Source organism: Lactuca virosa, chromosome 1 (assembly GCF_052849685.1).
Source record: "Lactuca virosa cultivar CGN04683 chromosome 1, Lactuca_virosa_CGN04683_v6, whole genome shotgun sequence".
Classification (NCBI taxonomy): Eukaryota; Viridiplantae; Streptophyta; class Magnoliopsida; order Asterales; family Asteraceae; genus Lactuca; species Lactuca virosa.
In genome coordinates this window covers 244,545,632-244,559,878 of record NC_136426.1, presented here as the reverse complement: position 1 = coordinate 244,559,878, position 14,247 = coordinate 244,545,632, and positions in this window count along the sequence as shown.

Genomic DNA, 14,247 nt, shown 5'->3' with positions numbered 1-14,247 from the left:
AACTACAGTGAACAAGTCAAAACACACAACTGCAGAAGTTAAGTTTGAAATCTACAGGAGAATTATGTGGCTTAGTGAAGTCAGGAAGTTCTGGTGGATTCTCATCAAATTCCTTAAACTCAACAAATGAAAGGAAAGTTAAAGAGGTCACTTAGGGGGAAATTGTTGAAACATAAAAGTGACCCTATTAAACTTGAAGAGATCCGAAGCCATCACATGACCCACAGTCAAGTTCCACACCGCAATCTAGAACCGCATCCGCAGTCGAAGTCATCAATCTTAGTTTTTAGTTTTATCTGTTATCTTATGTCTTTACACTTCTTTATCCAGTGTGCCTTGCATGGCAACCTTAGACAGATTTAACTTTGTAATCTTAGAGACTCTATAAATAGAGTTCTCACTTACTGAATGAACACATCGATCAATTTATCTCTATATTGAAATATCGCATTCTACTTATTCTCTCTTACTCTCACATCTTAAAAGATCTTCAGATCCTAATCTGAAATATTAAGATCGTTATCTCTTCGGTGCTAGTCAGCTTTGACTTAATCACTAAGTTTGATCTCATTTACTAACTTGGGTTGTCTGCAATCCTTGTTATGAATCAGATTAAGTGTCTTCTTGATATAATACTTGTTGTCATTTACATTTCCTTATATTTCCGCACCTAATTATTAAACTATTTAACTCTAACTTATTATTATTATTATTGTTGAGCTTTATGATCCACTGAGTTAAACTTCATTCTGCATCATTACTTGTTCTAACGTTTGTTCAAGTGTGTTACTCAAGTTTTTCTCTCAACAGATCGGAGACACTTAACCGAATACGTGAACCGAGAACTTGAATACTGAAAAGTATTGTTGACCGAAGACTCACATCGAATATGCATACCGAAGACTAAATTCGTATCGAGAACCTGTTTGACCTAACCGAGAATGAGTAGCCGCCACCGTGAACTACGAGGCAAGGACCAAGAACGAATGTGTGTCCGAGGACTAGCCGAGAACTCGCAAACCCTAACCGAAGTCGATTGCAGACCATAGAGAACTCACAATCGCTAACCGAAGTCTTGAGCTTGCCGCCGAGAACTCCGAATCTTTGACCGAAGACTCCCAAAAATTGCTAAAAACACGAAATTTGTAGATTTTCAAAGCCAAACTCGATCAAACTCTCTAAAATCGTGAAGAGTACAAAGAACAATGGCAATTTTTTTGTCAAAAAGAATTCGAAAACACCAAGAAAAACTCCAAGAAACGGTTAATATTTGGTCAATTCGATTGATACCAAACCTTAGCTCTAATACCAATTGTAAAACCTAATTTTGTGTATCAATCGGAATCACTAAAATTGATGCGGAATCCCAATCTAACGAATACCACAAATCGTAATATGGAACAAGAACACAATTACCAAATCTTCAATGCACACTATATTGAAAATAGTCTAGTACATAAGATGATGAATTACTCTCGGTTCTCTCTCTTTTTCTCTCTTAAACACGATATATCTATAATAGAATCCCCTTTTTTACATGTCTTAAACAAAACAATATATACCTTGACCTAATACAAAGCCCAGCCCAAAGCCCAACCGAAATCATTAAGAGATTTCGGTCCACACAACACCGAAACCTTGGTGTTTTCCATACTTAGACCGAGAACACTAAAATCTATGAAAACCAAAGTATAAACCACCAATTTTATGTCCTAACAGGAAGAGTGGCTCGACTCATCATGGAATGAACCAAGTCCAACAAGGTTCGATTGCTCCTCTCAGGCACACCATTAAGTTGTGGTGTTCTAGGAGGAGTCAATTATGAAACTATTCCACATTCCACATTAAGTTGTGGTGTTCTAGGAGGAGCATCTTTATCTTTCTTGTAGAATGTTAGTTGTTCAAAAGTAGCAATGGCTTCATTGATTTCAACAAGTTTTTCTTCAAGGACATATTCTTTTACCTCGAATCGATGAGCCATCTTGATATTACATATCTTATCATTGTATTTGTCGTCATCAAAGGTCACCTTGGATACGATAGAGAGTAGGGAGAAACCCGAGTGGTGGGTAGATAACGATGGAGCGGAAGCATCACCAAGAGTAGACATCTATAGAGAAAAGGATAGTTTTAGTTAGATGACAACAATCCTTAATATTTTAACCCATAATAAATAATTAAGGCTAGGATCCAAAATAACAATTCACAACTAAGAAGAGGGATGTCGTAATCTTATTGCGAATTTATGAAGATAGGTAGAAGCAATTTACCAATTTCGAACTTTGAAATTCCTAAATCTTTTGAGATTCGTTGAATCTATCAATGTCATGTTTAATCTCATATTATGCTTTAATATTTGTGATTGGGGTATCAGGATCACAAACAAGATGTGAATAATCATAGAAATATTCTTGGCACTCTTGATGTCATTTATCATCTCATATTAATGTCTCGGTTAACCACACACGCTCCATTAATCAATGATAATTTTCGAGATGCTCATTATTACTCATTATAGTCACTATTAGTGTGTGGGTTAACCATCCACGCTCCACTAACTACTATAAAGTATAATATGAAATTTTATGGATTTGCATACTATTTTTTTTCCTAAAGTAACTAAGAGTGAGATTTAATAAAATGTGTTTTAGTTACTTAAATAGCATTATACTTTTAATGAAGTTAATGTCCTATCAGATCTGTTCTGCTAACGACCCTCCACTAAACAAGGAAGCGGTGGGTGAGAGTGGACACTCATTCAACTACCATTTTATAGGTAGTTTCCTTATACCCCCTTATAGTTCAGCTTCATGAATGACGTATACTAGAGATCCGACTGACTTAGTCTTATACATATAGTAATTAACTTTTAATATTATATATATAAGGTGTATTTTAAAACTTTTTCAAAAATAATAGGTTTAATTACAAATTCAATTTAATAAAATTAATTCAATTTAAATTATACCAATAAGGATTAAACAATTTATTTACCATTAACCAATTAATCAAATAAATTTTAATCCTAATCCAATACCCTCTAATTTTTAAATTAGGGTTTGGGATTTACCAAACAATAATTATCCAATTTCAAGGCATTTAAAACTAATAATTACCAAAACAAGTAAACCCTACCAAAGCCCTAGGATTTCTAAAACCCTTATCCAAATCGAAAACCATCAAAAGAGGTTTTTGATCTTATTCAATTTTGTGCAAGATCATAGAGAACAATTGCTCTGATACCACTGATGGGTTTTATAGATAACAAAAATCAGATTTTTGGCGGAAAACATAAAACCCGAAGTTCGCATACACCCTAAAGGATCTATGTTCTCACTATCATATGCAAACAACAATTTGAATTCAAGAACCCTAAAGTACATTGCTATTTTCGATTTAGGAGAAGGGATAATAGAAAACATACCTTTTAGTTTATTATTGTAAATAAACTAAAAATTCTTCTTTGTAGAACTTCAGAAAGCCAGCACTAGAAATCTTGTGCCTCTGATGGCTCACACCCCAAGGGGGAGACGAGGGAATTTTCGGAATTACTTTGGGGAATATGAGTGCCAAAAATATTAACCCCAATGAGGGTTTATATAGGTGACTAGAGGGGCTTGGATAAGGAAAGTTTCCTTGGATAAGCCTTATCCCCTTTGCTTTCCTACATGTTTCCTTAAAGCCCAAGAAAAATTATAGAACCAATCTAGAATTCGGCCAACCCTCTTAGGAGGTTCTAGAATTGGTCAATGTTCAATCTTTTGAACATTGTCTGCTTTAGTCCCACTTTTAATTATTACAATTAATCCCAAAACTAATTCTAATTAATTTCTGATTAATTTATAATTAAACAATATAATTTCGAATTAATATATTTTTCGCAAACATATTAATAAATTATTTATTTTGATTTCTTATTGTTTATTAATCATATAATAAATCAATAAATCAATCTCTCTCTCCAAATAGCATTCTAGTCTCTTACTAGGTTTGAGGGCAATCCAAAAGGATTTTGCTAATAATTTAAGTTTATAATAATTTAGTTAATGGCTTAAACATCTAATCCAACAAAAACTTCATATGTTTAACTCACTCAAACACACATGAGTTTAAATGATGATTTCGTCACTAATCGGTATTAAAGAAAAGTATGTAATGACTTGTCAAAGAAAAATGTTGTCTCCTTCACATGTATGCAGGATCGCGACAATGGGTATGGCAGCCTGAAACGATGGTGCATGGCCTTCTAATTTCTAGGGCTATTTTTTATAGACCATATTATGTTAGTATATGAAAAAAAAAAATTATATATCATATATAACAACTAAACGGAATAAAGAAAGAAAATAGAGCTAAAAACAAAATCAACAAAGCAGACTAAGGGACGCATGATTATTCCACTAAGGGACGTATGATTATTCTGGAATAATCGGTGCATTAGGTATCTCACCACCATTGATTGAAGTACTCTATGAATATATTAGGATTTTTTCAACAGTAACAAAAAATTTGATTCATAAAAATCGATTATAGTTTTTTCAAGCAACCTTCAAACTTCTTATTTTAATTATTGTTTTCTGGTTTATAATTTCATTTGTTCTTAATGCATCAATTTTGATAATATGATTTCATGCATACTTCAAAAAAATCGATACTGTATTCATGTTAATATGATTTCAAGCAGCCACACTGATTCTGATTTTTTTCTTTATGATCCGTATTAATTTGATTTATAATTCGTGTAAATTGTAAGATTTTATTATTGTTCTTCACTACATTAATGTTAGTTTTCTTATAAAAGGTTAATATATATGATTTCTTTTTGATATGTTTGTTGATAACTTCAAAACTTCAACATCATACATTTTAAAATTCATATTGTTGGATCCTAGAAAGTGATTAAAAAATCCTTATCCTCGTTTCTAGAAAACGATTCATCTTCACAAATTCACAAGTAGGTATTTTTGTTACTTTACTTGTTTTTTTCTCATTGTTTTATACTGATACAAAACCAATATAAGGATAAATTTATCACAAATACCAATTCTAAAAAAAACTAAAACAAAAAAAGACATTCTCCTTTACTAAATTTCTTTAAGCATAAGGGTCTTATTTTTGTATTTTACTTGAACCTCAGCTCGGCTCGGACCAGCCATATGTATACGGTTGGCATGTCATTATCCTAAAGTGTAGTTTTGCAATACCCATATAAATTAAAAAAAACATTCGCTCTAAAGGTCACATAACTACAGAAAAAAAATCATAAAATCAAAAGCTTTTGTAACTCTTTTCGTGGCTAACCCGTTACTAAAACATTGTCAATTTCTCATATGTATTGAAGTAACAACGCCTTCATAGTATGCTCATGTGCAGATGCATGTGATAGGAATACCTTGATTGTTTTTAGTTTGTTTTTCGTTATGTTTGCTTTTCTTTTTATTATTTGACTTTTTCTTATCTACTGGGTAGTTCCCCTCGGTGGGTAGTTATTTTATTTCATGTATTCCTGATTTCATGTAAGCCAATATATAACACCTAGTTTTCATTCTAGTAAATTAAGAAAACACATGAATCTTAATTGAGTGTGTTCTCTCCTTAAATTTCTTATCCGTATTACCTTTCTGTTGTGTACAAGTTGCAGGAAACCCATTTCAAGTTAACAATCTACTATCAGAGCCAAACCCACGGGCGATCTTCAAGTAGTTGGCGAAATTAAGAAACCCAACAATGATAACTACAACAACTGAGAAAACTGGTGTAAGGATATGTGGGAAGTTGTGAAGGGAACTAAGAAAAGTCAGCCAGAAGTTGAAGACAACAATGGGGTGTTCAAGCAAATGGAAGATCAAGGCAGGGAAGGTTATGTTTATTCTGAAAACTACAATGGAGGAGGATGTGTTAGAACACATTCAGGATGTGGTAACCCTAAAGGAAGCATGGGATCCGCTACTAGTATTGTTTTCCTAGAGAACGAACTAATTTTGATGGCCCAACGAGAAATGTTGAGTTCTCAATACTTCCATAAGATTAAAAACGAACGTCGGAAAATCTTAAAGCATGATCCTCAAACTCATATTAGAGTATCTAGATTAAAAAATATTATTATTCATGGTTTAAAACCAAAATTTCATAGGAGCTATACAAGGATGGCCTACACAGCTATCCCTTATGGAGTTCAAAAACCTACTTGTCGATTAAGAAGAATTGGCAAAAAAAATGGGTAGTGTATCTATCAAGACAGAAGAGGAAGCTTTATATATGGGTAAAGGCAAAGGGAAGCTCAAACCCAACCATGGTCGAAAACGATATGGGGACATAAACAGAAACCATGGAGGTGATAAGAAGCAACGTGAGGTAGAAAAAGGTGAATCATCAGGAGAGAAGAAAAACCACCATTCAAATAAGCTTTTCCTTTTTAAATGCTACAATTATGGGCCTCGTGGACACATGGCTTGTAATTGTAAAAGTTGGTCCTTCGAAAGAGGGAAATGCAACAACCACACAATAAGAAGAACCTTGAGATGCTAAAGCATTCTTTGCAAAGGTAGAAAGTGTGTTAGGTCTCAAAGCTACAACTGGAAAACGAAAAAGTAAGTTAGATGAGTGGATCATTGATTTAGGTTGCTTTAACCATATGGCAGGGGAGAAAGTGATCATCCAAAATGCAGTCATGTATAGAGACAGCAAGGTAGTTGTAATTATAGATGATTCCAAACCTCTAATTACTCATGTTGGTGACGTTAAGTTCTATCCAAAAGATAACAAGAAAAGGTTGTTATTACAAGGTGTATATCATGTACCAAGAATAAAGAAAAACTCCTCAGTGTTACAATTAACTAAAGCATGTCACTATGTGTTTTTGGGTCCTAATGACATGAATGTATACACAAATTTCAAAACCTTATCACAACCAATAACGTGTGAACGTCATGCATAGTCAATCTATGTGATGCCCGCTGAAACGACGTATATGGATAAGATGAAAAATAATCATAATGTAGATCTTAAGGTATATATGTTCGAGTCACGTGAGTTATGACAAGATGGAGTTAATGATGAAGAAGAATATCGTCAACAGATTGACACATCGTGAGTTGAATAAGTGTCTTGTTTTTGTTGGCTGTCATTTTGCTAAATCTGAACAACTGCTTTATGAAAAATCAAGCTTCCAATCAAAGGTTCTATTAAAGTTGGTTCATTTCGATGTGTTCGATCCTATAAACTAACAACCTATTTAAGGTATCTAGTATATCATAACCTTTATTGATGAATTTCCAAGGCATGTTTGGGTATATTTTTATGAAGGAGATATCTGAAGCTTTTAGTAAGTACAAAGAATTAAAGATTGAAGCTAAGAATGTAACTGGGAAAGCCATTCGTTGCTTATGGTCTAATAATAAAGGGGAATACCTTGATGCTAAATTTTTTGAGTATTTAAAAGAACATAACGTTTGAAGATAGCTAATGTTTCCTAATACCCGACATTAGAATGGGATCTTAGAAAGGAAAAGTAGACACCAGACTAAGAATGGAGTCTTAGAAAGCAAAAGCACACGCCTGACTAAGATCTCAGGGGAGCATGATGAAGGGTTTTGAGCATTCTAACACTCCTATGGTGAACATGCAACCCTAGATGCCTTGGATCTATCTTTTCTCTATTATACATGCAAACTTTCAATTTTCCAAAGCATCATCCTAACTAGCATACTATGGAGTATATACACTACAAAAATCTAGTTAGATGACTTACCTTTGTTGTATCTTTGAAACCTTAAGCCTTTAAGATCCTAGCACCCCAAGTGTGATGCCTCAAATGTCTCACACAACACCACCAACAATGGAGGATTTGAGAACAGATTGTCTTGCACACATAAAAATCGGCTAGCCCTCTTGTATCTTACTTAAGTGCCAATTTTGGTTGCCATGAGGTTTCTTATATAGTGTGACGCAACTAGGGTTACACCATGCAAACCCTAATGTGCATGACTTTCCACATTCCTTAGGCTCCATGGGTATTAACCTCCATGGAGCATCCATGGGTCACCACATGGGTTTAGCCCAACATAAAGAACTATGGATCATAAGCCCACTTTATAAGAATGAATGATTTATACAATCAATCCCTATATATTTAATTAGTCTCTTTTGATCACAAAATTAATTCCAAATTAATTTTTGATCAGTACTAATTAAATAATATGATTTCATATTAATAAATCATAAATATCCTCTTCTCAAAAGTCCATCCTTACAAATTGTTCCGGTGCCATGCAACCCAAATGGGCCATGCTACTCTCAGGTCAAGTACATACCAATTATATTTATGGGCTTAGACACTAAATCCAACAGTCTCCCACATCGATAAGTGTAATAAGTATAACTGCAAGTACGACTTAAAACACCAACTAGCAATCGTAGCTCTTAAAAGCCTCTGTCGAACTGAGACGCTCCATTTTAGATAAGTGATAATATAATCCTCTATTCTCAAGATATCAGTCGGACAAATGCATGGAACAACGTCATACTTATTTTCTAGTAGTTTGTTTCTCGATATCCGATTTGTTTGATATCCAACTTAATCGAACACATCAATTTAGTTCTGACGGGGCCCGACACATAAGTCAAAACAAAATCATCGAGGGGCCCAAGATATCGCTTTTAATCCTCCAAGGACTAAAAGGAACAGATAAACTTCGACTCATATGCTTGTACTAACTACTCATCAAATTTTACACAACAACACATTTTATAGCATCAAGTTACTGAAGCGTTTTCGTACTATAAATGCACAACCAACTCATAGTCAACAAATCATATCTCTTGGTTTGAAGACTTATATGATATTATCGTCCCACGATCACTCGAGATAAATTCCATGAAGTGATTCAAGTGAGCGCGGGTTTAATCCAATACTCAGACCTTATGAGCACTCATGAACGTTGCAGCAAACATTGCTATGTCTAACACAATTCAGACAAATCTACAAGCCAAATTCATGACAATCTTGATTCAATACCTACTTCCAACGTACGATCGACTGTGGATAGTTTGAATAATATAATTATTCTGGAAGTCAAAACATGCAAAGTGAAACAATAGTAAATGATTGACACAAGACAGTACCATACTAGTAAATAAAAATCACCTTTTATTTAAGCATCAAATGTCAATTACATTTCAACTATTACAAGTTTTGAAAGCTATCTAATCATTAAAACTAATATCGTCCTTCAGCCCGATGCGCCTCGCATATTGTAGATGCTTAACCCTACTCAGTCCCTTCGTGAAGGAATCTGCTGGGTTCTCATCAGACGATACCCTCTTTGCCACGAGGATTCCTTTTTCTATTCGATGTCTTATGAAGTGGTGTTTTCTGTCGATGTGCCTGGATCTACCGTGATCCCTTGGTTCCTTGGCTAAGGCAACTGCACTCTCGCTGTCATAGAAAATCTCCATAGGCTCCTTTATAGCTGGTACAACTCCAAGGTCACCAATGAAGTTCTTCAGCCATATTGCCTCCTTCGCCGCCTCTCTTGCTACTATGTACTCTGATTCGCAACTTGAATCAGCTACTGTCTCCTACTTGGAACTTTTCCAACTTATTGCTCCTCCATTCAGGGGAAATACCCAGCCCGACTGAGAGCGGAAATTATCCATGTCGGTCTGAAAGTTAGTGTCACTATACCCTACCACTCTCAAGTCATCACTCCCACCGAGGGTAAGGACCCAATCCTTAGTCCTCCGAAGGTACTTGAGAATGTTCTTTACCGCAGTCGAGTGAGCCTTGCCCGGATTCCCTTGATATCTGCTGACCATGCTCAAATCAATGGCCACATCAGGGCGAGTACAAGTCATAGCATACATGATCGAGATAATGTTCTTTACTCAGTTTGGCATTGCTCTGAATCGATAAGTCACCTTTCTTGGAATCCTGCATGCTGAATATTTTCAATTCCTTATACAAGTAGCTACTTTGACTAAGTCCAATTAGTCCCTTACTCCTGTCTCTCAATATCCTTGTCCCAAGAATATAGGCAGCTTCTCCGAGGTCCTTCATAGCGAAACACTTCCCAAGTGAGGACACAACCTCCTGCTAGGTTGGGATGTCATTTCCTATGAGTACTATGTCATCCACATACAATACTCGAAATCTAACTATGCTCCCACTAGCCTTGACATATACACAAGACCCATCCTCGCTTCTCGAAAAGCCAAACTCTTTGACATTCTCATCGAAACAAAGATTCCATCTACGAGATGCTTGTTTCAATCCATAAATGGATTTCTTAAGCTTACACACTCTATTAGGGTACTTTGCATCGACAAAACCCTCTGGCTTACTCATTTAAACATCCTCGGCCAACTTTCCATTAAGGAGAGCGGTTTTGACATCCATTTTCCATATTTCATAATCATGAAATGCAACAATGGCTAGCATAACCCTAATAGACTTAATCTTTGCTACTGGTGAGAATGTCTCATGATAATCAACTCCCGGAGTTTGAGTAAAGCCCTTCGTAACCAGTCGCACCTTATAAGTGTGTACCTTCCCATCCATGTCGGTCTTCTTCTTGAAGATCCATTTGCACCCGATTGTCTTACGACCCGGTACATTGTCATCCAAATTCCAAACTTGATTGTCATACATGGACTGAATCTCGCCATCCATAGCCTCTTTCCATTTAGCAGACTCGGGGCCTGCCATGGCTTCCTTGTAGTTGTTAGGTTCATCCAAATTTACCAGTGTGCTATCACTGATAAATGTATCACCTTCTGCAGTAATATGGAAACCATAGAACTCAGGAGGAACACTAATTCTACCGGAACGCCTCAGAGATACAAACTTGTCAATCGGCTCAACAAGAGTTTCCTCCTCAGGTTGATCGCAAGTGTTTGAGGTTCCTTCACCGCTTGAATCTTGAATTTCTTCAAGGTTAATTTTCCTCCCACTGTCTCCTTGGCCTATGAACTCTCTATCGCGAAAGTCTCATCTCCTCGCAACGAAGACAACATTGCCACTCGGTCTGTAGAAGAGATAAATAAAGGATTTCTTGTTGGATTAGGTGTCTAAGCCCATACTATAATTGGTATGTACTTGATCCGAGAGTAGCATGGCCGATTTGGGTTGCATATCATCAGGAAAATTTGTTAGGATGGAATTTTGAGAAAAGGTTATTTATGGTTTATTAATATATTATAAGTTATAATATAATAATCTGAAATCATATGATTTAATTAGTATTGATCAAGAATTAGTTTGGAATTAATTTACTGATAAAAAGAGACTAATTAAATCAATGGGGACTAATTGTGTAAATTAGTTATATTTATATGTTGGGCTTATGATCCATGTTGGACTAAGTTTATGTATGGATACATAAAGAGTTGGGCCACATGAACCATGGATTATAAACCCATGGGTATGGATTAGGGTTAAAACATGACCCTTGGAATCCTACATATAAATATGTAACTCCATAACCAAAATCGATGACTACTAGTTCTTGGAGTTCATGGACAATTTTGGTTTCAAGATTCTCTCTCAAAATGTCATCCTTTATCCTAGATGTGTTGTGAACAATTTGAGGCATTCATACTATTGGTGCTAAGTTCTTAAAGTCCAAATACAATAAGTTCTACAAGCTACATAAAGAAGTAAACTCCTAACTAGTATTTTATGTTGTTTATATCATTTGTATGCTAGCTGTAGGCTTAAAGCATTGGAAACAATATTGCATGTATAATTAGAGAAAACATAGATCCAAAGCTTTTAGGGTTGTATGTGCACCATAGGATGTTGTATTATACTAAAACCCAACATTTCTGTGGGTAGCCGATAAAAATATACCGCTCACTTCGAGGTTCGAGCTTGTCATGAGTCTCGCGTCTCACAAAAGCCTCGCAACCCCAAACCTTGATGTGGTCTAATGTGGGAACCTTCCCAGTCCACATCTCGTGAGGTGTTTTGGCAACCTTCTTGGTGGCGAGTAGATTAAGGATATGGGCGGCAGTCTCTAAGTCATACCCCCCATAATGAGTGTTGAGTCTAGGTGTTCCGTCATTGGGCTTTTCAGTTTAGTCCAATGCTTTCACGGTCTGGGCTTGTCCATCCGTGTTGTAGTTGTTAGGGTTTAGTATTTATGGTGCATGCATGCATCAGATTGAAGAGACTTCTTGAATATTTCTTTGATAGTACTGTAACCCTAGCACACCTCTACAGTAGAAGTTCTTCGTCGAGCTCTTCTGAGGTGTTGCTGTTTTAATCATTCGACATCTGTTTGATTCATTGTGTGTTTACGCTTGGTTTACTTACTGATTTATTTGTTAAGAATCTAATCGATCTTAAAAGAGTTTTCAACTCATCAATTAGTATCAGAGCAGGAGGCTGTGTAAATCATACGCATCTCTTTTGTTTGAAGAATTTTTTTAGGGTTTCCGTTTTTATTGAATCTATTGAGCCATTATTCCTTCATTCACATTGCTCATAGATCTCGATATTACCCTATTCAATCTTTACAAGTCTGATTCTTGACAAACATTCTAAACAGGTCATCATGTATCTCGATGATTCACAAACCAACCCCATCAACATATCCAATAGCATTGGATCTACTACGAGAATCCCAATCTTGTATACTCAAGATTACGTAGTCTGGATGCATCACTTTGAAGACTATGTTCTTGGTTCAGAGGACAATGACTATCTAATCTGGGAAGCGATCACCGTGGGTCCTTTTTCTCATATTGGAACCGAAAGATTCATCAAGACTCAAAAGGAGTACAATCAGCTGATGATTGACGTGAAAGATGTTGCTAAACACAAGAAGGACAAGCTGCTTTGAAACATTAAAGCTATGAGGATGATCAGATTTGCATTGCAATCAGATACCTTTCGTCTGGTTAGTTTATGCACAACAGCGAAACAAATCTGGGATAGGCTTAAAGAGCTATATTCTACAGATGAAGATTTAGAGCATTCAATACAAACTCTTTTGCTCTTTGAGTTCGGTGATTTCAAGCAAAAGCCAGAAGAAAAACTAATTCAGGCCTTTGATCGCTTTAATCATCTCCTCAGCAAAATGATCAAGCATGGAATTGGCAGAGAAGTAATTGAGCAGAAGGTCACTTTTATTGTCACAACTGGCATTTTTAGCCAGGAAATTTTGTGATCATGTAAACATTATCTATGATAATACTTGTAACCCTAACTTGATACCATGCACTATTTTCATTGTATGACAAAAAACTTTATCAAAATTCACAAGTGAAGTTCAAAACTCTATACAAAGTATCCAAATAGTCATTAATGAGTTGAAAACCCTAAAAATCTCGGTTCAAGCTTATTATGGACTAGGGTTTCCTTATTGGGCCTAATGGACGAATAGGCATTCAATTCAACCATATTGGTCTTAGAAACCCTATTTGGATTCTACATGGACCCAATACATAAACCTATAACATTTTGGGCCATTTGGGCCTAGAATGATTCATTCTAACCCTAATGGGCCTTATTGGGTCATAAATGGATTAATTAGCCCCAATGGGCCATAAATTCATTCCTTTGTACCATTTTCGGTCGTGAACATCAATGAAGGCCCAATGGGCCGAAAGGTATTGGTGGGCCTTGGAAATTCGATCAAACCCAAAAATTGAGCCCAACACCATTTTTCCTTCATTCCATTAGGCCATTCTCGGCCCAAGTAAAAAAAAGAGAAAAGAGAAAGGAAAAGGAGGATTGCTTAAACCTTGACACATACTATTTATTTGTTGGGTATCCATGCAAGGGTGCATGTACCCATGAACCTATCACACCACCATTAATCAACTCCATATCTCTCCCCTCTCTTCTTCCACTCACGACCGAGAGTAAGAAACACACACACACACATCTTCAAATTTGCTTTCAAAACTCTCTCAAACACTCACGAACACCCTCCTTCCTTCCATCCAAATTTTCGAGATTTCTAAGTGTTTCAAGGAGATATTCACCAAAGATCAACAATACTAGGTAAGTCATCACACATCCAAGCTAAGTAACTTCATTATTATGCTAGATCACTCCTTCTAAACATTTGTTTGTGATCATACTCTTAGAAAACCCCCTAAGTTCAAGATCTACTCAAGGAAACCTTGCTAGGGCCGAAACCTCCATCTTTTGTTCACCAAACCGAGAACAAACAAGCAAGGTGAGTTAATACCCCCTTGTTTTCGGTTTTTACATGTTTTTGGGGGAGAATAAACGTATTT